Here is a 22,259-nt window from a genome sequence, read left to right on the forward strand (position 1 = left end):
GATCAGACACAATCATCTGCTTGGGGAGGATCATTTCACCAATTGCAGGAGATAACAAGCAAAGATATATGGCAAAAGATGCAACATGAATATCTGAATGCTATGATTATGCATGTATATGTGTGGTTTATGTATGATTAATGCTGACAAACAGACATATCTAACACAAACCGGTCCAAGGATCAATGGACAGACATCCGGTATAACATCTCAAAAGAGAAGGCCAGACCCACAGGAGAAAATCCAATCTGGTGGGGAGCATCTAATACCAGGAAACAACAATCACCGCTGGGGATCAAACAGAGTCGTTTCCAGGGACAATGACTAATGTTGGGGAATCAGAGACCACTGTTGGGGATTAGCAAAAGTCGTAACTACCAAATGCTGGGGATCTTCCAACTATTCTCAGGAACATGCAGAAAACATTTATGCCACCGGGAGCAGGAACAAATTATTTTGATGGGGAAGCTATAGAGTCACCGCCAGGGATTTGCTGCTGAACAGACAAATGATCCGATGTAGAGGAAACTCTATCGAGGAGATCAACACGGATAGGATCCATCGTAGAAGAAACTCTACTGGGGAACTTATCAGTGGGAAAGATATAAAGCTCTATGGGGAACACCCACCAAATAGAAGTTTCAACAATCAAAATCCTTGCTTTCATCTACCGAAGAGATATCTCTGCCAAGGAGAGAGAACCAATTCTCTGTTGGGGAAGGACACAACATCTTCAACACTAGTCCTGCTAGGAGGAAACTTTCCAATAAGGAGGGGAATACAAATATCAGGCTCTGATCAGGCAACTCCTCTAGGGAAGACTGAAGGCGATCATACTGGGGATAAACCGCTGTGAGCAACCCTACCGGGGATGAGTTGTAGGCAACATGTCGAGGAGAGATTACAAGCCAACCTGCTGAGGGCTTTCACTCATGCCGGGAATTCCTGCTTACTCTGCGGGAGATTTTCATTTATGCTAAGGGAAAGACCAACTTCCTCGAAAATAGATAACATATCAATTTTCATCAACCTATAAGGGACTTTAGGTCAGTCCACACAAGGGATGACAACCATATAATTGATAAAACGCAAATGCCAAACTCAGACTCTCTAGGGATCTAAGGACGGAGGTATACACATCTCCCGAAAGATCAAGGCCAAAACTCCAGATTCCCTGGGGACTTGATGATGTATCACCTTTCTCTGCACTTGCTGAGGAGACAACCTGAAAGATGATGAAGAGAAAACAAATGTGCTAGGAATATGAACAAATGTCTTACCCTTTTGGAAATCGTACTATCCTTGGGAGAGCACCGAAGACATTCCGTATATCCTTTCAATCATTGTGAATGTTCACTTTGTTTAAAAACAGTTTTACAAAAACTTTATTTGTTTAAAACAATGATATTTATAAATTAAAACATGCAAACATTTGTTAAACAAAAACAAATAAGTGTGCGAAAAATTGGATAAAGGCTCAAATTTATTTGATAGAATGGTAGTCCGCAAATGGCGAGACTCCATGGATCTTTACAAAATTTTAAATTGGTGATATATATTGGAAAAAGGGCTATGTTGAACATAATGACAATTTCTCCACCAACTCTGGATCCAATGTATTTGAAGCTTCAGTTGACGATGACTGAGTGAGAATCTTTGACAGACGACAGCTGGTAGAACAAAGTCTTGTCAAGATGCAGTTACTCGCCAAATCCCTAATTTTTGCCTAGATTACCCTAGGGTGAGGTACTCAATCTAGCGGGATATATATATTCATCTTTTTGTGTCTCTAACTTTTACCTGGATCTCCCTTTCGGGTTTTCAATCCACCGAGACGCTCATTTTTGCCTAAGTCGCCCTTTCGGGTTTTTAACTTAGCGAGCTATTCTATTTTTATTTTAGGCGAAGTATTTCTTGACTGCATCTGAATACACAGGATGAGTGAAATCCTCCCCATCCATAGTTGTAAGTATCAAAGCACCGCCTGAAAAGGCTCTCTTGACAACATATGGACCTTCATAGTTTGGAGTCCACTTGCCCCTGGAATCGGGCGCGAAAGACAAGACTTTCTTGAGCACGAGGTCACCTTCTCGAAACACACGAGGCTTAACCTTCTTATCAAAGGCTTTCTTCATCCTTTGCTGATACAACTGACCATGGCACATGGCAGTTAATCTCTTCTCTTCAATCAAATTCAGCTGGTCATAACGACTCTGAACCCATTCAACCTCAGTCAACTTGGCTTCCATCAAGACTCTCATTGATGGGATCTCAATCTCCACGGGGAGCACAACCTCCATGCCATATACAAGGGAGAAAGGGGTTGCCCCTGTTGAAGTGCAGACAGATGTACGATAACCATGCAAAGAAAATGGTAGCATCTCATGCCAATCTTTGTACGTAACAACCATCTTCTGGATAATCTTCTTGATGTTCTTGTTAGTAGCTTCAACAACCCCATTCATCTTGGGTCTATATGGAGAAGAATTATGATGTGCAATCTTGAACTCACTACACAGCTCTTTCATCATCTTGTTGTTCAAGTTAGATCCATTATCAATAATGATCTTGTCTGGCACACCATAACGGCATATAAGTTGATTCTTGATAAACTTCACAACCACCTGCCTGGTCACGTTCGTATATGGTGTCGCTTCAACCCACTTGGTGAAGTAATCAATTGCTACGAGAATAAAACGGTGACCGTTTGACGCCTTTGGCTCTATCATGCCAATCATGTCAATTCCCCACATAGAGAAAGGCCATGATGAAGAAATAACATTCAGAAGTGTCGGGGGAATATGGATCTTATCCGCATAAATCTGACACTTGTGACATTTCTTCACATATTTGCAGCAGTCAGACTCCATTGTCAGCCAATAGTAGTCTGCTCTCAACATCTTCTTAGCCATAGCATGTCCATTGGAATGAGTACCAAATGAACCCTCATGGACTTCAGTCATCAACAGGTCTGCTTTGTGTCTATCCACGCATTTGAGCAGAACCATGTCAAAATTCCTCTTATAAAGCACATCACCATTGAGGTAGAAACTGCCAGATAATCTTCTCAAAGTCTTCTTATCTTTAACAGATGCCCCTGGCGGGCAAATATGACTCTAGAGAAAATACTTGATATCATAATACCATGGCTTATCGTCTTTCACTTCTTCAACTGCAAATACGCGAGCTGGTCTATCCAAGCGCATCATAGTGATATTGGGAACTTCATTCCAATATTTCACCATAATCATCGAAGCAAGTGTAGCAAGAGCATCTACCACCTGATTCTCATCTTGAGGGATATGATGGAAGTCAACCTCAGTAAAGAACGTTGAAATCCTCCTCGCATAATCTCTATATGGGATGAGGCCAGGCTGATTCGTCTCCCATTCACCCTTAATATGATTAACAACAAGGGACGAATCACCATAAACATCAAGATGTTTGATCCTAAGATCAATACACTTTTCCAATCCCATAATACATGCCTCATATTCCGCCATATTATTCGTGCATTTGAAAGTTAGCCTTGCTGTAAAAGGAAAATGGGTTCCCTGAGGAGTAACAATCACTGCCCCAATACCATTTCCATATTGATTAACAGCGCCATCAAACACCATACCCCATCGGGAACCAGGCTCTGGCTCTTTATCGAGCGTAGGCTTATCTCAATCTTTCATCTTCAAATACAGAATCTCCTCATCAGGGAAGTCGTACTGAACAGACTAATAATCCTCAATTGGTTGATGTGCTAAATGGTCAGCCAAGATACTACCTTTAATAGCTTTCTGAGCTCGGTACTCAATATCATACTCAGATAACAACATCTTCCAACGGGAAATCCTCCTAGTTAAAGCAGGCTTCTCAAAGATATACTTAATTGGATCCATTTTGGATATCAACCAAGTCGTATGATTCAACATATACTGGCGTAAACGCTTAGCGGTCCAAGCCAAAGCACATCATGTTTTCTCAAGCATTGAGTATCGAGACTCACAATCAATGAACTTCTTACTCAAGTGGTAGATAGCATATTCTTTCTTTCCTGATTCGTCTTGCTGACCCAATACACAACCCATAGAGTCCTCAAGAACTGTCAAGTGCATAATCAATGGTCTCCCTTCAACAGGCGGAGGCAGGATCGGAGGCTCGGACAGATACTCTTTGATACTGTCAAAGGCCTTCTGGCAATCCTCGGTCCAATCATGACGCTGATATTTCTAGAGGAGCTTGAATATAGGTGCACATGTGGCAGTCATGTGGGATATAAATCTGGAAATATAATTCAAGCGGCCAAGAAAACCTCGGACTTGCTTCTCAGTTTTGGGCGCAGGCATATCCCGTATTGCTTTGACCTTGGCAGGATCAACTTCAATACCTCTTTCACTGACAATAAAGCCCAATAACTTGCCGGAACGGACTCCAAATGTACACTTGTTCGGATTCAGGTGAAGTTTGTATTTCCTCAAACGTTGAAAAAGCTTCAACAAGTGCTCTACATGTTCAACTTTCATTTTCGACTTTGCAATCATATCATCAACATATACCTCGATCTCCTTGTGCATCATATCATGAAACAAGGTAGTCATAGCTCGTTGATACGTGGCTCCGACATTCTTCAAACCAAAAGGCATCACTTGATAACAGAATGTTCCCCAAGGTGTGATGAATGTTGTCTTCTCCATATTCTCGGGTGCCATTTTAATCTAGTTATAGCCGGAAAATCCTTCCATAAATGAGAAGACTTTGAATTTAGTTGTATTATCTACCAACATATCAATATGTGGTAGAGGAAAATAATCCTTTGGACTAGCTTTATTCAAGTCTCGATAGTCCATGCACATTTGGACTTTTCCATCTTTCTTAGGCACAAGCACAATATTGGCCACCCATTGAGGATATGTAGAAGTCACCAGAAACCCCGTATCAATTTGCTTCTGAACTTCTTCTTTAATCTTCACTGCCATATCAGGATGAGTTCTTCTGAGCTTCTGCTTCACAGGAACACACTCAGGCTTCAAAGGCAGGAAATGTTGCACGATATCAGTATCTAGACCAGGCATGTCTTCATATGACCAGGCAAAGACGTCGACATATTCGCGTAGCAACTCAATCAACCCCTTCTTCACAGACTCTTCCAGGAGTTCCCCAATCTTCACCTCACGAACATAATCCTTAGACCCCAAGTTGATTGTTTCCAGATTCTTAAGATGCGGCTGAATGATCTTCTCTTCGTGCTCAAGTAGACGGGTAATCTCATCAGGAATCTCTTCAACATCATCTTCTTCTGCCTCAAATACAGGGAACTCAAAGTTGGGAGATGGTGTTGGATCATTATGTTCAATGGGTTTGATCAACCTACATAGTGATTTTGGATATAAAAGAGATTTCAGAATTCAAACAAGGCAAATCATTATGCAAATGAAAAGACTGATTTTATTCTCTTTTTAGGGTTTTTTGGTGATCACCAATTTCATGCAAAAAGCAAAAAGGAAAAATAAATTGGAAAAACAAACATTTAACATGTAATTTTTGAATGAATATCATTGTATTAATATGTGCCAACAATGTCATCACTTCTTCTTTTGGCATGGGAGAAGGTTTTTTAAACAAAAGTGAACACATTGCGTGGACTTATGGACAACTGTTGGAACATCAACAGCGACCCAATTATTGTAGATTCCTCCAAGGATGACAAAATTGCCAGAATATTCCTCTGCATCATCTTCCATTATAGCAGCAGCCTCTTGGTCTTCAACAGCATAGATGAAACCTCCACTCTAGAATAAACTGCACTCATTGAAAGTGCCTGAAGAATACCCTATGCCAGCCCGAGATTTATTGTCTTCCAGCTTAATCATTTGTCCTAAAACAGTAGTTGTGCCATGCTCAATGGCCAACTTCGTATCATTGTAGGATGCAAATGAAGAAGGTCCTTTCCTTGAAGGCTCAATAATAGATAAGGCTTGGAACGGAGTCCTAACCTCATCCTCAGCATCTATATAGGAAAAGGAAGATAAATGGCTAACCAAGAGAGCCTTCTCTCCCCCTATCACCACTAACTTCTTATTCTTGACGAATTTTAACTTCTGGTGTAGGGTGGATGTCACGACGCCTACCTCGTGAATCCATGGTCTACCAAGCAAGCAGCTATATGATGGGTGTATATCCATGACCTGAAAAGTGATCTGGAAATCACTAGGTCCAATCTTGATTGGGAGTTCAACTTCGCCAATCACAGTTTTCCTCGATCCATCAAAAGCCTTGACTACCACTCCACTCTGCCTTATGGGAGGCCCCTGATATGAAAGTTTAGCCAGAGTGGATTTTGGTAACACATTTAGCGACGATCCTGTGTCTACCAACACATTAGACAAGGCATCATCCTTGTAGTTCATGGAAATGTGTAGAGCCAAATTGTGGTCTTTTCCCTCCTATGGAAGATCAGCATCGCAAAAGCTCAAATTGTTACAAGCAGTTATGTTTGCAACAATGCTATCAAATTGTTCAATTGTGACATCATGATCAACGTATGCCACGTCCAACACCCTCTGCAACGCTTCACAGTGTGGCTCAGAATTCATCAGCAAAGGTAGTACAGATATCTTTGATGGCGTTTGAAGCAGCTGATCAATAACATTATACTCGCTTCTCTTGATGAGCCTTAGCATCTCATCACAGTCCTCTTTCAGAATGCCATGCTGGCTAACAGGGACAAGAGCTTTAACAACAACGGTAGGATTAACACCCTTTACAGCAAGTGCCAGATTCGGAGAAGAAGAAGCCCCCACAGGACTGGCAGAATTATTAACAGTAGCTCTTCTCATGTCATCTTGGGATTTCGGCGACGCCGAGAAAACGCGACCACTGCGGGTCACACCACTGACATCAAATATACTCGCAACAGAAGTGGAGGGCAAAGGCACCTCCTTCCCATCTTCTAACGCAACTGTGTTATATCTGTAGGGAACTGTGTTATATCTGAAGGCAGGTGCTATATGAGCCACCTGGTGCTGGTTATTGGCAGGGCGAACAGTCTTCCTCTTCACAGAGGGTCTTCGTTTGACATGGGAAGATATAGCATGTGCCTCTCCCTTTTTCTTCTTTGCAAAGCCCCCATACCGCTTTGCAGAAGAGCCTTCATCGCTAGAGAGACGTCCTTCCCGGACTCCTTCCTCTAGCCTCATCCCCATGTTCACCATTTTGATGAAGTCCGAGGGAGCATTAGCAATCATCCTCTCGTAATAAAATAAACTCAAGGTCTTCAGAAAGATCTTGGTCATTTCCTTTTCTTCGAGTGGGGGCACAATCTGTGCGGCCAACTCATGCCACCTCTGGGCGTACTCCTTGAACGTTTCCTTCTCCTTCTGGGACATAGCCCTCAGCTGATCCCTATCGGGAGCCATATCAACATTGTACTTATACTGCTTTACGAAAGCTTCGCCAAGGTCGTTGAAGGAGCGGATGTTCGCACTATCCAAACCCATATACCATCTGAGTGCGGCATCGGACAGACACTCCTAGAAATAGGGGATGAGGAGTTGATCATTCTCTGTCTGTGCTGACATCTTGTGTGTGTACATCACAAGATGGCTGAGAGGGAAAGTGTTTCCCTTATACTTTTTAAAGTCAAGCACTTTGAACTTGATAGGGATCTTGACGTTGGGCACTAGGCTCAACTCAGCAGCAGATTTACCGAAGAGGTCTTTCCCTCTTAGAGTCTTCAGTTCCTTGTGCACCTCAAGGAATTGGTCGTTCATGGCGTCCATTTTCCGATTGGCATAGATGGCGCGAAGTGAGTAGTGGCGACAGGCACAGTAGAGGAAGCTACCTCTGAGATGACTGTCCTCGCGGGAGGAGTTGCAGGTGTTGGAGAAGACTGGCTCTGAGCAGCCAGGAATGACTCCATCATGGTAGTCAGCCTAGCTCCTTCCTCCTTCAATTCACGGTTCTCTTATTCAAGATGATCCATCAGCTTTGGTAGATTCACTCTGGTGTTATACTGGTACATCAACTTGTCTTCAAAATAAATGAAGAACAAAGAGTTAGACCACTGATCAAGAAGCTCTAAACAAAACCTACTTATGCATATGATGCATGTAATGTTTGTGCACATGATTTGTTTTTTTTATCAGAGGAACTTTAGAGGGATTTATTTGCAAATATTTTGGAAATATTGATCATATAATGGAATATTCATATCAATGATATTTGGAAAAAAAATTACACCAAAGAAGTAGTACAGTTTTGGTAACCAAATACAATACAAGAGAGAAGGAAAATGAACATACAATGGAACCCTAGAAACAATCGTCCAAATCTCTCGAGACCGAAAGATAAGCTACACGAAGCCTCTTCACCTCTCTCTCATAGGCTGCCTCCATATCTGCATTCTCCTTGGCGAGTCGATCATACTTCCTCTTCCAAAACCTGGATGACTGAGGAAGAAGAGAAGTAACCACATCATTTGGCTCATCAATAACTAGATGCTCCAAAAATTCTATCAAAGCATCCTTATCTCTGAGTTGCTGAAGTAGTTCCTCTCGCTCACAAACCCAAGCACGCGGACGATCTTCATCTCTCAACTCCTCTACTCCTTGGTTAGGGAGGGTTGAAGGCCCAACCACAACCATAGGTGTAGGTCTCGGATAGTCATAGGGCATGCGGTACTCAGAAGCTCTCTTCCTCACCCAAGAGGTGTAGGGTTCCAAAGCAATACAATTTTTCGGACCAAGCTCTTTCCTTCCCTTCCTATGAATCTTGCGCCAAGCGTGAACTATCCTGCCCTTCAAGTTCTGGGGATATTTACCCTCTTGAAAGAACACACCTTCTAACAAAATGTTATTAGGTTTATCCTTTAAGGGGAACCCAAGCTGACGGCGAGCCAAAATAGGGTTGTAGTTAATTCCACCACATGTACCAAGAAGAGGCACATTGGAGAATTCACCACAAGAGTCAATAATTTGGACACCATCATACACGTGGTTATACAAAAAGATATCATCATTAGTGAGAGACATAAGTCTCGTGGACCACCATAGACATCCTTTGTTCTCCTTGAAGGCGAGCGTCTGAGGCAAGTGTGAAATAAACCACTTGTACAACAGAGGCAAACAACACACAATGGTACCACCACCCTTTGCATTCCTCATATTCAAAGAGAAATAAGTGTCACCCAACAGAGTAGGAACGGGATTAAGAGTAGAGAAAATCCTAATAGCGTTCACATCCACAAAATTGTCGATGTTAGGGAATAACACTAGCCCATAGATGAGAAGTACAAATATGGCTTCAAAGGCGTCCTCACTCATGGCCTTCCCAAACAGAGTAGCTTGGGCGATGAGAAAATCAAATGGGAGACCTTGAATTCCATCTTTGGTAGTCATATGAGCACCAATATCAGATACATCTATATGAAACAAATCAACAATCTCCTGGGAAGAAGGAACTCTCTCCAAGTCACTGAACGGCAACTGATCTAAATAGGTATACCCACAAGATAGGCATACTCCTCAAGCGTAGGCAAAAGCTGGAAATCCAGAAAAGTGAAGCAACGGTACAGAGGATCGTAGAACTGCACAAACACACTCATCAGACCTTCATCCACCTGAGTAGAAAGAATAGACAGAAGCTTCCCATGGCGAGCTTTGAACTCCAAGGGATCTAATACATAAGATGTCAAATTCCTTAACTCTTTCAAGTCGGGTTGTCTGAAACTGTACTTCTTGGTATTCCTTCTTTGCTTATCCATGTCTGAAAATTTGCAAATAGACCTCTTAAATTCCTTGAAAATTTTCTCATTGTTTGATGATATGGATGCAAATGGATGCATGAATGCATGGATGCAACAATCACACTCAAGGTTCAAGCAAGTCACACCATACAAATGTCACGTGATGGATCAAGTCATCCTCAATATCAATCATCCATTTTGGTGGATTATGGTTTACACCTTATCAACACCTAAGTTCCATTGATATTTAGGATATACGAGAACAGATCAACCGCGAATCAAGGGTTTGTTGCAAGTCACGGGCGTGGAGTCTCGGTTAAGAACTACCCAAAGGGAGTGTACTATTGGTTAAACCTGACAATCATGTTCTAAAAGGTCCCCATAGTCATCATCTCATCTTTCGGATATTATCGGATAAGACGACTACTCGTATTCCAAAAATATTCTCAAGAGAGACTCTTATGGGTGTAGTATCGTGTAACAATCGTATCAAATCTTACACTTGAACGATCTTCGCACTACGTCCTAAAATAGGCTAAGATGGGCTAGGTAATCTAAGGTCCTTGGCTTCTAAGGTCTATATTGGAAAGAGTAATGCCTAACCACGACTACTCGTGTGACATTATTGATCCCAACAAGACCTCCACCAAGTGAATGGGATTGCAAGTCAACTTGCTAAGGAATAACTCCACACAAGTCAACAAGACTATGCCATTCTCCTATCATAAGTGCACTCGAGTTCGGGTATAGAACTCATCTGACAAAAGACCACCAAGCACACAAGCAATTGATATATATCAAGCAATTCATACATTACAAACAATACAGTCATCCCAAATTTGCACAAAAAATATGTCACAAATAAACATAAACACACAATACAACAAAGGCAAAAAGTAGGCTAAACCCACTAGGAAGTTAGTTCCCCAGCAGAGTCGCCACTTTTCTGTAGTGGGGTATTCGTTACCTTTAGATTTATTGACTAAATCAAAAGTAAATCATATAATTCGAGTCACCACCGCACTTCTATTTATCCAAAGGAAAGGTTAGAAAGCGAACAAAAACTAAGAAGTTTTATCAAATCAAAAACTAATAAAAATGTCAGAGATCTGGGTAAGGGGGTTGGTTATGTAATGGGAAGGTTTTAAGCACCCAAAACATCCTTAGTACTCTAAGGGAGCCCTTTTGCAAAGTTGTATGGTAGGTTGGTATTTGTGAAAATATTTGTGCAAAACATGATTGGGGAGATGAGAAAACAATATACAAATTATTTACAATTTTTGTGTTTGAATGGATAAACCCATTGCCTACGTACCATCACAAAGGTAGGATCAAAACCTCGTAGTTCGGGGTATAAATCTCAAAAGAAGTTGGTGAATTGATTTGTCAAAAGCCTTAAGGTCTTTTGTTATCAAAGGGAGAAAACTCAACCTAAACCAACAATCCACCATGTGAGGAGAGCTTCAACATACTAGTGGGGGATCCACCCTATAATAAGTATGGAAGACTTACATTCCAATCACTAAGGAGGAGGTGAGGTTTACATCAACCACTATGATAACTCAGACCTATGGCTAATGTTTATCAAAAAAGTTTTAATAAAGGTGGTGATTGGAACCACAAAAACAAACTTGAGTGAGTTGTATTTACAAATTAGAAGTATTCACAAAATGAAGTCAAAGTTGACTTAAGACTCGATTCAAAATAAGTATTAATGAAAAGAGTTTGAAAAATCAAAGGCATAATGCCTAGGTTCCTAATTTGAAAACAATGTCAATGTTTGCACAAAATGAGTTTGGATTGGGTTAGAGTGGAGAGAAGAAGAGAAGGGCTAGTCCTAAACATGCACAGATGAGGGAAGAGATAAAAACCCTTGGAGTTCCTTTCTTGAGATCATAAAGATGATTCAAGATGCTCCTTTCCTTTGGACTTATCAATTAACTCAATCAATCAAACAAATATTCAATCAAGCTCCTAGGATCTCCATTTGGCTTGTCTCTCTTAACTTAGATGCTTATGACAATGGTCCTTCTAACTATCTCAAGTTTGTAATCCCTATCACACAAGAACAAACAATCAAAAAGTTCACAATGTAATAAGAGGAATGGACAAAGAGAGTTTAGATTAGGGGTCCTTTCAAGCCAACTTCAAGATTAAGCATTTTAAAGGCATGAGGCCTAGTTGCTCTTTAACAAATTTAGCATTCTAAAGGCATGAGGCCTAGTTGCTCTTGAACTCCATTAAGCATAGGTAAGGTCCTAAGTCTAAGTCCTTTCTCCTTTTTGCATTGGGTTACATAAACAATCACAAAAAACAAACACAAAGCAACAATATATTTATATACAATAATAAGCTCAAGTGAGCAAAAGGAAAATAGCATAAACATAAACATGAGCTCAAATGAGCAAAGGGAAAAGACAATATGAATAAATGAGCAAGAAATTAAATTGCATTAAAGTAAATTGCAAGAATTAAATGCTTGAATTAAAGTTAGTGTTAGTAGTTAATGTTAGTGTGCCATAAGGCAATTTAGCGCTATGTTAAGCAATCGTAAGTGAACTAATGTAGTAGTCACACCTATCTGAGGCCGGTCAATAAAACTATAGGCAAATAAGCACAAGTTAGAGATCATGACTAGTAAGCCAAGCTCCTACAACTTGCCATGCCAAAAGAAAAGAAGAATGACATTGTATGGATTTTTAGGTTTTTTGCTTGACCAAGAAGCAACCTATCTTGGACACAAAGCAATTCACTTGATCTTTGATCAAGTTGAATTTGATTTGGATCAAAGAAGGTTAAGCCTCTCATATGTCAAGGCTAACCACAAATCATTAACTCATTGGTCAAAAGAAAAAGAAGAAGAAAAGAGGTGAAGATGAAATGTACAAAATGAAAATTCAAATGACATAACCAAAACACAATGATCAAATGTGAATGGAATCAACATCAATCAATGGTAAACAAAAGTGGAATGAAGATTAGAAGTCAAGAAATGTCAAACATATTTTTGGTATTTTTTGGAATTAAAATAATACATAAAATAAAATGAACAAAGTAAGGTCAAACTTCAAATCCAATTCAAATCAACTTGGATAAGTCCATTTGGATCATCATAAGTCTAACATGGTCAAACCAGGTTTGACAAATTTTCTCAACATTTTTTGAAAACAGAAACTATTTTAGAATCAATTAAAAGCATTAAAATATAACACAAATGAATTAAAATCTCAAATAAATCTCAAATCAATTAAGAAATTGATGAGAATATTTTCGTAGACTTATCATGATCCAAATGTGTTAAGAAAATATTTTTGGAATTTTTTGGATATCAAAAAGTATTTAAAATGAATTAAAAACTATCAAAAACAAAATAATTCACAAAAAATATTAAATGGAATCACAAAAATAATTAAAAATCAGATTATGAAACTAGATTTTAAAAGAAATTTTTCGCAATTGGTCTTATATTTTTGTGATTCCAAATAAAAGAGTTATGCATTTTTGAAAATAAAAGGAATTAAAGAAAATAAAACAGAAATTATAAAAATAGAAAACATCAGGAGCGCATGATCAACACTCATTAATTGACATGGACCATCCTGTGGCTCTGAGGCGCGCGCGCATGGTGATCATTAGTCCAACGCGTAACAAAACAAATTAAAAAAATTCAAACAAGGCAAAGGCTGAGATTAGAAGGCTCATGTGAGATCCAAAGGCCAGAGCTCTTCCACGTGGGGACGGTGGTGGAAACCACCGTCTTCTCCGGTGAGCAAACAAAAACCGGCCACCAGTTGCAGGTTTTGCAACCTCAACCAAACTACACGTGCCTTATACCAAATTAAAGCTAAGGTGATGTACATCACCCCTGTAACCTTGGATTTCTCTCAAGATCCTTATGGAAGGAGAAATCTGAGATGGAAAATCCAGGTGTTCAATCTGAAATGCATCAATTCATGAAATTAAAGCCACCATTGACTTGCCTCTCACACGAGGACTTTAGAGAACCAAACAAACACAAGCAAAGCACAAAATATGATGAGATTTGAATCAAAACAGTTGAGATGTAAACCTTTGAAGTGCAGCTTTGATGAGCACGATCCAACCAAACTCTTGCTTGCAGCTTGATCTTGAGGTATGGTATGAGTGCAAGGCTAAGGAATAAGTGTTGAAGATCAACTGATTTTGTTGAAATTCAAACTTGAAAAGAGAAATGAAAATTCAAAATTCCTTTGGTGTGAGGTTGGGAATGGATTTCAGCAGAGTTTTAGGCGCATTCAGGTTGATAATTGAATGAAGCAAGGTTCCTATTTATAGCTGAAATGCAAGGCAGGATGAATGGAATCCGTGTGCATGAAGCTTTGGGTCCTCCATGCATGGGCCTGTACAGGCGCATGTGAGGCCCAAAAGCTGATGGTTTTGCAAGATGATAGCATAATGAATTGAAATGGACGTGCATTCTGAGCTGCATTGGCTTGTGCATCAAGTTACAAAGTGTAATGCATAATTCATCATAAATGTTCCCCTCTTCGAAAGTCACTCTTAGAAGATCCAAACATAGGCATGTGAGTAATGGTTGGAAAGGTATTGACATAAGGAACAAAATCTATGTTGAACAAAAATCCATTTAGATTTTGGAAAATTGTGAAAACTGGCCATGAAGTTTGATGTACAAAACATGTCTTTGAAAAATTTGCCAAAAGTGACCAACTTCAAGCCCTTCTATTTCAATGATTCAAGCTTAAAATGGAACAACCTCCAACATGAAATTTTAAATCTTTTCAAGATGATCAATTTGGACTTAAATTTTGCATCATTTGGATTTTTGATGAGAAAGTTATGGGCACTTGAAGTTGGACTTTTTCAAGATTCAATGGCTTTGGTCCAAAGTGACCTATAATGTTTTGTATTATCACATGTGTTTATTTTAGGATTATGAACTTTTGTCCAACATAAAGAATTATACATCTTAAGCTCTCCAATTCAATTGGTTTCACCTCAAAATAATAAAAAATGAGTGAGTTAGGTCCTTGGGAAGTTGACCCAAAATTAAGGTTTCAGTCAAAATGACCTATAATGTATTAAAATTAATGATTACCTTCCAAGTTTCAAATGGATTTTTGATGAACATGAATGTTGTTCATATGGTTATTAATAACATTTTTTATCTTGGGGTCATCTTCATTTGACAAACATATCAAAAGTTAGGTCTCAGTGGATTTCAATTTGGGTCAGATGACTTGACTTGTCAACTTCTCAAGTCCAACCCTCAAATCTTGATGAATGAATGATTTAGGATACTCACATAAGCTCATATATGCACAAAATAATGAATGAAAGAACTTCTCTTAATTGAATTTGATCATAGGTTAAGGTTGTTTCATGAGCAAGGCACAATCAATGCATAGATGAATTAGGGTTTCCTTGGGAAACAATCCTCAAGCCCCTTTGGTTATCTTGATCAAGTTGGCAAATTTAGATACTTGGGAGACATATATGATGATTGAGAGCTTTGGGAATCATTGTCATGCTTGCTTTCATCTTTATCTGACCACTTCATTGAGCATATGAGCCTCCTAGGAGGAAGGGCATAAATGATTGCTTAAGCTTCAAAACAAACAAGTTAGTGACATATCTTTGTGCTTTTGGTTAGTAAACAAAATAAGAAAAGAAATAATATACAATTCAAGCATGCTTGGTGATCTCAAACCAACTCACACAAGTCCTAACCCTAGGGTAAAGGAACCAAGATGCTATGATCCTTGAGGAAAAATGCAATGAGCAATGATATGATGCCATGAGGGATCTTAGGGTCAAAATTAGGGTCTTACACATTTATCTAACTCTTTTGTAGGAATGGCATGATTCCATTGATTCATCAAGTTCACATCTAGGGGTTGAGACCCTCATGAACAAAGAGCACAACCAAGAATTGATTCAAGAATGGTTATGAGCATCATATATGAGTCCTAATGATATCTACATGTCATATTGATCAAGTGTTCTTCAAGATTTTGGAAGTGATTTGCCTTGGAAACCCTAGCTTGACTGAGTATCTTGAGTAACTTCTCCAACAAGCTATGTCACCAATTGATCAAATTTCTCAAGGGACACTTCAAATTTCATCATCTTATGCATATATGATCTACCATGAGCCAAGAAAGTCAAGATAATTGGAAGTTAGCAAGTTGGTTGATGGTGGTTGGCCAGATGGATTCATTTGATCAAAACTGGGTCTCCCTAGACCATATCTCCTATAATTTTCACCATATTAAAATGATTCCAAGAGAAAACTTACTCTAAATGACATTCCAAACAACTTTCATGTTGATACCTAGATCTAGTTTTGCTTGGAAAATCATTTTCTATGTTGAAACGTTATAGGTCATTTTGTCTAAACCCTAATTTGAAAGTCAACTTCTCAAGGCCATAACTTTCTAAATTTTTATGAGATGAAAGATTTCAAAGTTTCACAATCAAATTCAATGTGACTACTTCAACTTTTATGTTTGGAGTGGCAGCTAATTCAACTCTTTTGAGCATGTGATATAAGGTTACATTATAGGTCACTTTTGACCTATACCATTGATCAAGTGATTTTTCCAAACTTCAAAAATGCATAACTCTATCATTTCAAATCCAAATTACATGAAATCAGTGACCATTTTGAAGGTCTTTAAGAGATATACAATTTTGATGAAGACACTTTTCTCATTCGAAGCTCATATAAAAAGTTAAGCAAGGTGGAATATTGAGACATATGGCTTGACACTTAGAAAAATTTTGATATGTCAAAAATTTCCAAACTTCCACCTCAAATTTCTCTAAGTTCCAAGCTCCAAATGAAAACTTATTGAACATGAAAGTTGTTCCTCTTGATCTCACCTTTCCAAAGAGCTTAATTTCATTCATTTTGGACAAGGAATGCATAGGTTGCGCATGGCATAAACATGCTGACATCACTTGGCAAGGATCAAACTTCAAATTCAAATGCACACTTGCCTTGCAATCTAAGCTCAATTCAGACTATCTAACATTCATTTGTGGACTTATTGCAATGATTTTATGGGCCTATGCGCACCCATGCACAAATCCATCATCAATGACCAAAATTGGAAAGTGTAGCGGTGTATTCATTACCATTGGAGATATCACTAGTGCAGAAAGAAGATTTTACACCCGTTTTTTATACATATTACACCCGTTATGATAGGGTGTAAATTCAAAGGGTGAGATATGTATGAAGAATTTACACCCGTTTTAAAACGGGTGTAAAAAGAGAATATATTACACCCTATTTTAGATTTAAAAAAAGGGTGTAATTGGTAGATATATACATTAAATTTTAAGACATTTACACCCTATTTAATATAAAACGGGTGTAAATTGTCACCTATTACACCCTGTTTTAGATAAAAAAAGGTGTAATTGGTAGATATATACATTGAATTTTAGGACATTTACACCCTATTTAATATAAAACGGGTGTAAATTGTCACCTACATACATTGAAGTTAAACGAATTTACACCCTATTATAATTCAAACGGGTGTAAAATGACAAATATTTACACCCTATTTTTGATATATCAAATGTAAAATATCTTATAATTACATTTAATTTTAACACATTTACACCCTATTTTGTGTATGAAGGGTGTAAAATATCTCAATTTTTTTAAAAATATTTTATTTGAAATTTCATTAAACCAAATATTTTTATATATTCCTGGATATTCAATAAAAAACAAAAATAACCAAAACAAACATTTCTCTAATCTTTAGAATCTTGCACCAAGTCATACATCAACAAAAATTGTATTCATGTAAGAAAAAAATTCAACCACTTTGTTCATGTAACTTGTACCAATAAATCATTCATGGAACAAAAATATATCTATATATAAGTTTTTTTTAATCGCTTCTGTTTTGTCATTAAATCTTTCTTTTCTTGGTTCTCTTGCTCTTCAACCTTTTGCAAAAAGAATTGAGCCCAAAGTTGTCGGATGTGATCAATTGACTCTTTTTCATATGATGAGGTGTCTGTGAATATCTGCAAGTTCAAACATATAATAAATTAAACAACTACATGTTAAAACAATAATTTACATGTTTTTCATTAAATATATGTAATATAAAATACCTCATTGAATCTTTTGGCTAAGACTTCATAGCCATTGTCATACCAGCAGCATCGTTTAGAGTTGCTACTTGCAAGTCCAGCTGTGCTGACCGCCTATTTTAGCTACTACTTCATATGTCTTTCCCACTGAGCGAGTATCAGTGTCAACATGCGATCATATTCCACTATGAGAACCTGTTGTTATGTCAAAATTCCAAAGTAATATTATAGGGAAGCTTCTAAACAATAAATATTGCTGCAGCATTCTACATGTTCTCCGAGTAGAGGTGAGCATATGCTTGCAGACATACAGCAGTTACGGATTTACTTACCATTTCACAGAACTTATGGGTCAGTACCGGGGACGTTTGGGGGATGACTGATGTTCCAATCCACTCGTGCTGTTGTCACATCTCCTGACGAAATGATCAAGAGTTTTCTGCTTTGCAGGGCTTCTCGATGGCGGTTGATCATCTGAGACCTTTAAGGTGTTCTCATGACCATCACAGATTGTTGTTGAAACTGAACTATCTATCAGCTAAGCTTAGCAATGAGATATTTTCATTTAAGAGATGTTTTCTTTTAAGAGATAATCTATCACAAATTTTATGATATCACCACAATTCCTAAAACAATACCGTGCTTGTACTCTCTTACTGTTGATGCTGATTTTATTTAAATTACAACAGCATTTGAGATCACGATTTTCCTTTCTTTTCAACTTAACAGCAACCATGTTTGAAAATATACCTATCCAATTCTATGAACACGGTCTTCGGCCTGAATTAGATCACCAGGAGTCCAAGACAATTCTGCAAAGAGGACGGTGCTGGCAGCAGTCAATGTTAACCCGACACCTCCAGCTTTGATAGATAGCTGCAGGACAACAAAATCAACAGGAAATTATCATCTCTAAATTGAGCCACATTTTACACCAGATAGTCCAAACTAAACAGATCAAACAGAAAAATGATTACAACAAAAATAGGAATCAAATTGCAATACCACTGCTGCCTTGATAGAATCTTTTTCCTGAAACTCTGTAACCAACTGTTGCCTTGATCCAGAAGGTGTACCTCCATCAATCCGGATACAACCAACCTTTTTTTTCTGGAAATTTTGAACAGTTCTCATAAGTGTTTATCATCACTTATTGATGAAATATTTAAAATATAAGAAACTTGCAACCTGCCTGCAACAATCATTACATACATAGAATTACCACATGTTATGGTGATCAACAGCTTGATTTAATCACAAGCAGAAGAAAAAAAAGTAAGGTAAGAAAATTGAAGCGGACACCTTTTTAATTAAGATTACAAAATAAATTGTAGCATTATGCCCTACATTGTCTCTTTCGGTACTATATTTGCACGTCAAGATCTATGGTTTGGAAACATAATTTAGATATTAAAAATACCATTGCACTAGGGAATGTGTACTTTAATTAACTAGTGTTGAAGTTTCACAAATTTGTTTCATGGAAGGTTAACCATCACAAATATTTTGAGCACTGAACATAAACTAACTACATATAGGAACTTGAAGGGATCAAAATTAAGGAGATGAGATACACATTACAACAAAGTAATATCTTATATATCCTTGTAGAATTAAAGGCATAAATGTGCGTTGAGTGAGAAAGCTAAAACAAGATCCAAAGTTTTTAATGCTATTTAAGTTCATATAGATCGCAGCAGTTGAAAGTATTAATCTTCAACTGCTTTAAAGGGAAGAAGCTGCGGCATACCTCGATTACAGTTCCAAGATAATCAAGAACAGCTGGAATCTTGGCTTCAGCAGAATCAGTATAAATCTACAATTGAATGAATCAAAGGTTCAGTGTTAAATCACACAACAGTCATAATGTTGAAGATCCAACCCTATAAAATGAAGAAACTTGCCAAGAGGGTGAATCAGAAGTTGAGTCCTAGATACTATGGACCTTATGAGATACTGCAGAAGATTGGGGCAGTAGCCTACAAGCTGAAGCTGCCTGAAGATACTAGAGTACAGCCTGTTTTTCATGCCTCTCTTCTAAAGAGAGCTATCACACCTTCTTTGGAACCCCAGCCCCTACCAGCATGTATGAACGAGGAATGGCATCTTGAGCCTACTCCTGAGAAGATTATAGAGGCCAGGAGAAATGAACAAGGGGAATTAGAGGTTTTAGTGAAGTGGAAAAACCTCCCTGATTTTGAAAATTCTTGGGAATAAGAAACAAGATGAAGACAGAATTTCCAGCTAGGAGAAATCCCCCCTAGGAGAGTCAGGCCTCTCGAAGTGCCTATTTTCAGATTTTTACTTCATCTTTTCTGCACTTTTGTATTACTAGATTCCCATTTGAACATCTAGTACTGAATCACAATTATTCCTCATAATCATTATTCTGTGTACTTGTCTTTTATTTTTCCTAATTGATTCTATCAGTGACAACCCCAGCAATAAATGTCTGTTTGAATTTTATATATAAAGAATGAAGTGTCACCGGAAGGAAAGCCAAGATTGAGAATGGCCAGCCATGTATCACACCAATAGCAGAGACAACAACTGCTGCAGCATGTTTATCAAGAAGAAATAAACCCGAAGCAAGAGAGATTGCATACATGGGAAACGAACTTGACAAGAAACCTGAACAATGAAATACTTTATGTGAGGTTGAGAATCATCATCAAATGCAAGTATGTATAATTATGAGACAAAAAAGAGCAAAAGTCTCACTTGTGCTAGCAAAGAAATAGTCGTTGGTTAAGCACGGCATAGCAAGTGTATAAGAAGCAAGTCGTTTTCCATACTTTCTCGAAAGAGCTACCACAAGAACAGTCTACGTGGAAAGCGAGAGAAAACCAACAAAAAATCTCACAGCATAGAACACTCTAACCTACAACAGTAAAAGACAAAGGTGTCATGAAGAGCATATGCAAGGAGAAAACTTCAATCTACAACAAATCAATAACCAAGCACGAGTGCAATCTTACTTTTTGATCACCAAACAACCACAAAGTTGGTCGAGCCACTATTTCATGAAATAAAAGGTACAAATACGAGAGAAGAGAAAATTGTGAACTGCAAAACAAACACACCAGAACTCCATTGTCAATACCGTAGCGGAAAAAATAGCTTAAACTAAACCTAAAATATCCCCAGCCAATACTGGGTATTGAATCGCAAACTATAAAAGAAAAATATAGTTTCAAGTCGCATAGAGACTTGGGGAATTGAGCTAACAGAACTATAAAAGAAAAATATTTTCAAAAAAAATCAACTACTGTTATTTCAAGTTCAAGAAATCGTCAATTCTGATAGTTTCAGAAGAAAACCAAACACACAGACACACTTCTATCATATGTTTGAAAGAGAGAAAATCAATAACATTCAACACCGTAAATCCAAACAAACTAACAAAGACAGGAAGAAAACTGAACCATACAAGATGAAAGTAATGATTTAATTAATAAAAAGACGTCGATACAACGAATTGAAACAATGAACCAATTCGACAAATTGAAACACCGAATCAAAAATACAAATAGAGGGAGAGAAGAAAAGCATATTCGAACCTAAAAATAGATTTCTTTGATGAAGAGAATGTCAATCGAACCCTTGAAGCGATGAGAAGAAGAAGCATTTCTTAAACTCTTTAATGAGAAACGATGAAAAGCAATTTCTAGAAGCGATTTTGGGGAGTGATTTCTGGAAGTGATTGTGGGAAACAATGAGAAACGGTGAGTACGAGTGATTTCTGGAAAGGGTGGGAACAAAACTCAAAATCAAGAACATTACCCTAGCGATTTCTGGAAACGAATTGATTTCTGGAAGCGATTACCTTAGGGATTTCTGGAAGCAAGAGTTTGAGAGAAAACTGAAGCTGAAGCGTGAGTTTACTGAAGCGATTACCTTTACTGAAGAAAAGTAAGAACAACAACGAATGATGAAAAGTTTCTAAAATGTGAAATGAAAAGAAAATTTGGAACATGAGAAGTCATGGTTATATTTTAGGCGGTAATGATAAATTGTACTTAGGGATTCCTAAATTTACACCCTATTTTAATATAACGGGTTTAATATAAATTTAGTCATTTATATTGTTATAATTATACACCCTATTTTTAAATATAGGATGTCTATTGTTATATTAATATTCCAAAATTTACACTCTATTTTAATATAACGGGTTTAATATAAATTTAGTCATTTATATTGTTATAATTATACACCCTATTTTTAAATATAGGGTGTCTATTGTTATATATTAATATTAAAATTTATTATTTTTTTAAGAAAATTTAAGATTAAACAAATAAGAATAATAAAAGTTATTGTTTAAGGCACGAATATTTTATTTTTATTTTTAAATTTACACCCTTTTTTTGAATATCAGGTGTAATATAGAGTTGATAATAAATAA

General features: G+C 37.7%; 2 long non-coding RNA genes across 3 annotated transcripts; both read right to left on the reverse strand.

The window, feature by feature from the left end:
* Positions 1 to 18,594: 18,594 nt before the first annotated feature.
* Positions 18,595 to 19,658, reverse strand: LOC127085783 (uncharacterized). The gene is made up of 3 exons (XR_007789264.1): positions 19,602 to 19,658; positions 18,857 to 18,961; positions 18,595 to 18,727 (listed from the first exon to the last, which is right to left on the reverse strand). It is a non-coding gene; the product is annotated as an uncharacterized LOC127085783 (long non-coding RNA).
* Positions 19,659 to 20,315: 657 nt separating this feature from the next.
* On the reverse strand, positions 20,316 to 21,775 carry LOC127085774 (uncharacterized). Of its 2 annotated transcripts, XR_007789262.1 has the most exons (5): positions 21,635 to 21,775; positions 21,412 to 21,544; positions 20,830 to 20,917; positions 20,573 to 20,732; positions 20,316 to 20,482 (listed from the first exon to the last, which is right to left on the reverse strand). It is a non-coding gene; the product is annotated as an uncharacterized LOC127085774 (long non-coding RNA). The 2 variants fall into 2 exon arrangements; XR_007789261.1 differs by having other exon boundaries at positions 21,412 to 21,775.
* Positions 21,776 to 22,259: the final 484 nt, after the last annotated feature.

The sequence above is a fragment of the Lathyrus oleraceus genome, chromosome 5 (assembly GCF_024323335.1).
Source record: "Lathyrus oleraceus cultivar Zhongwan6 chromosome 5, CAAS_Psat_ZW6_1.0, whole genome shotgun sequence".
NCBI lineage: Eukaryota > Viridiplantae > Streptophyta > Magnoliopsida > Fabales > Fabaceae > Lathyrus > Lathyrus oleraceus.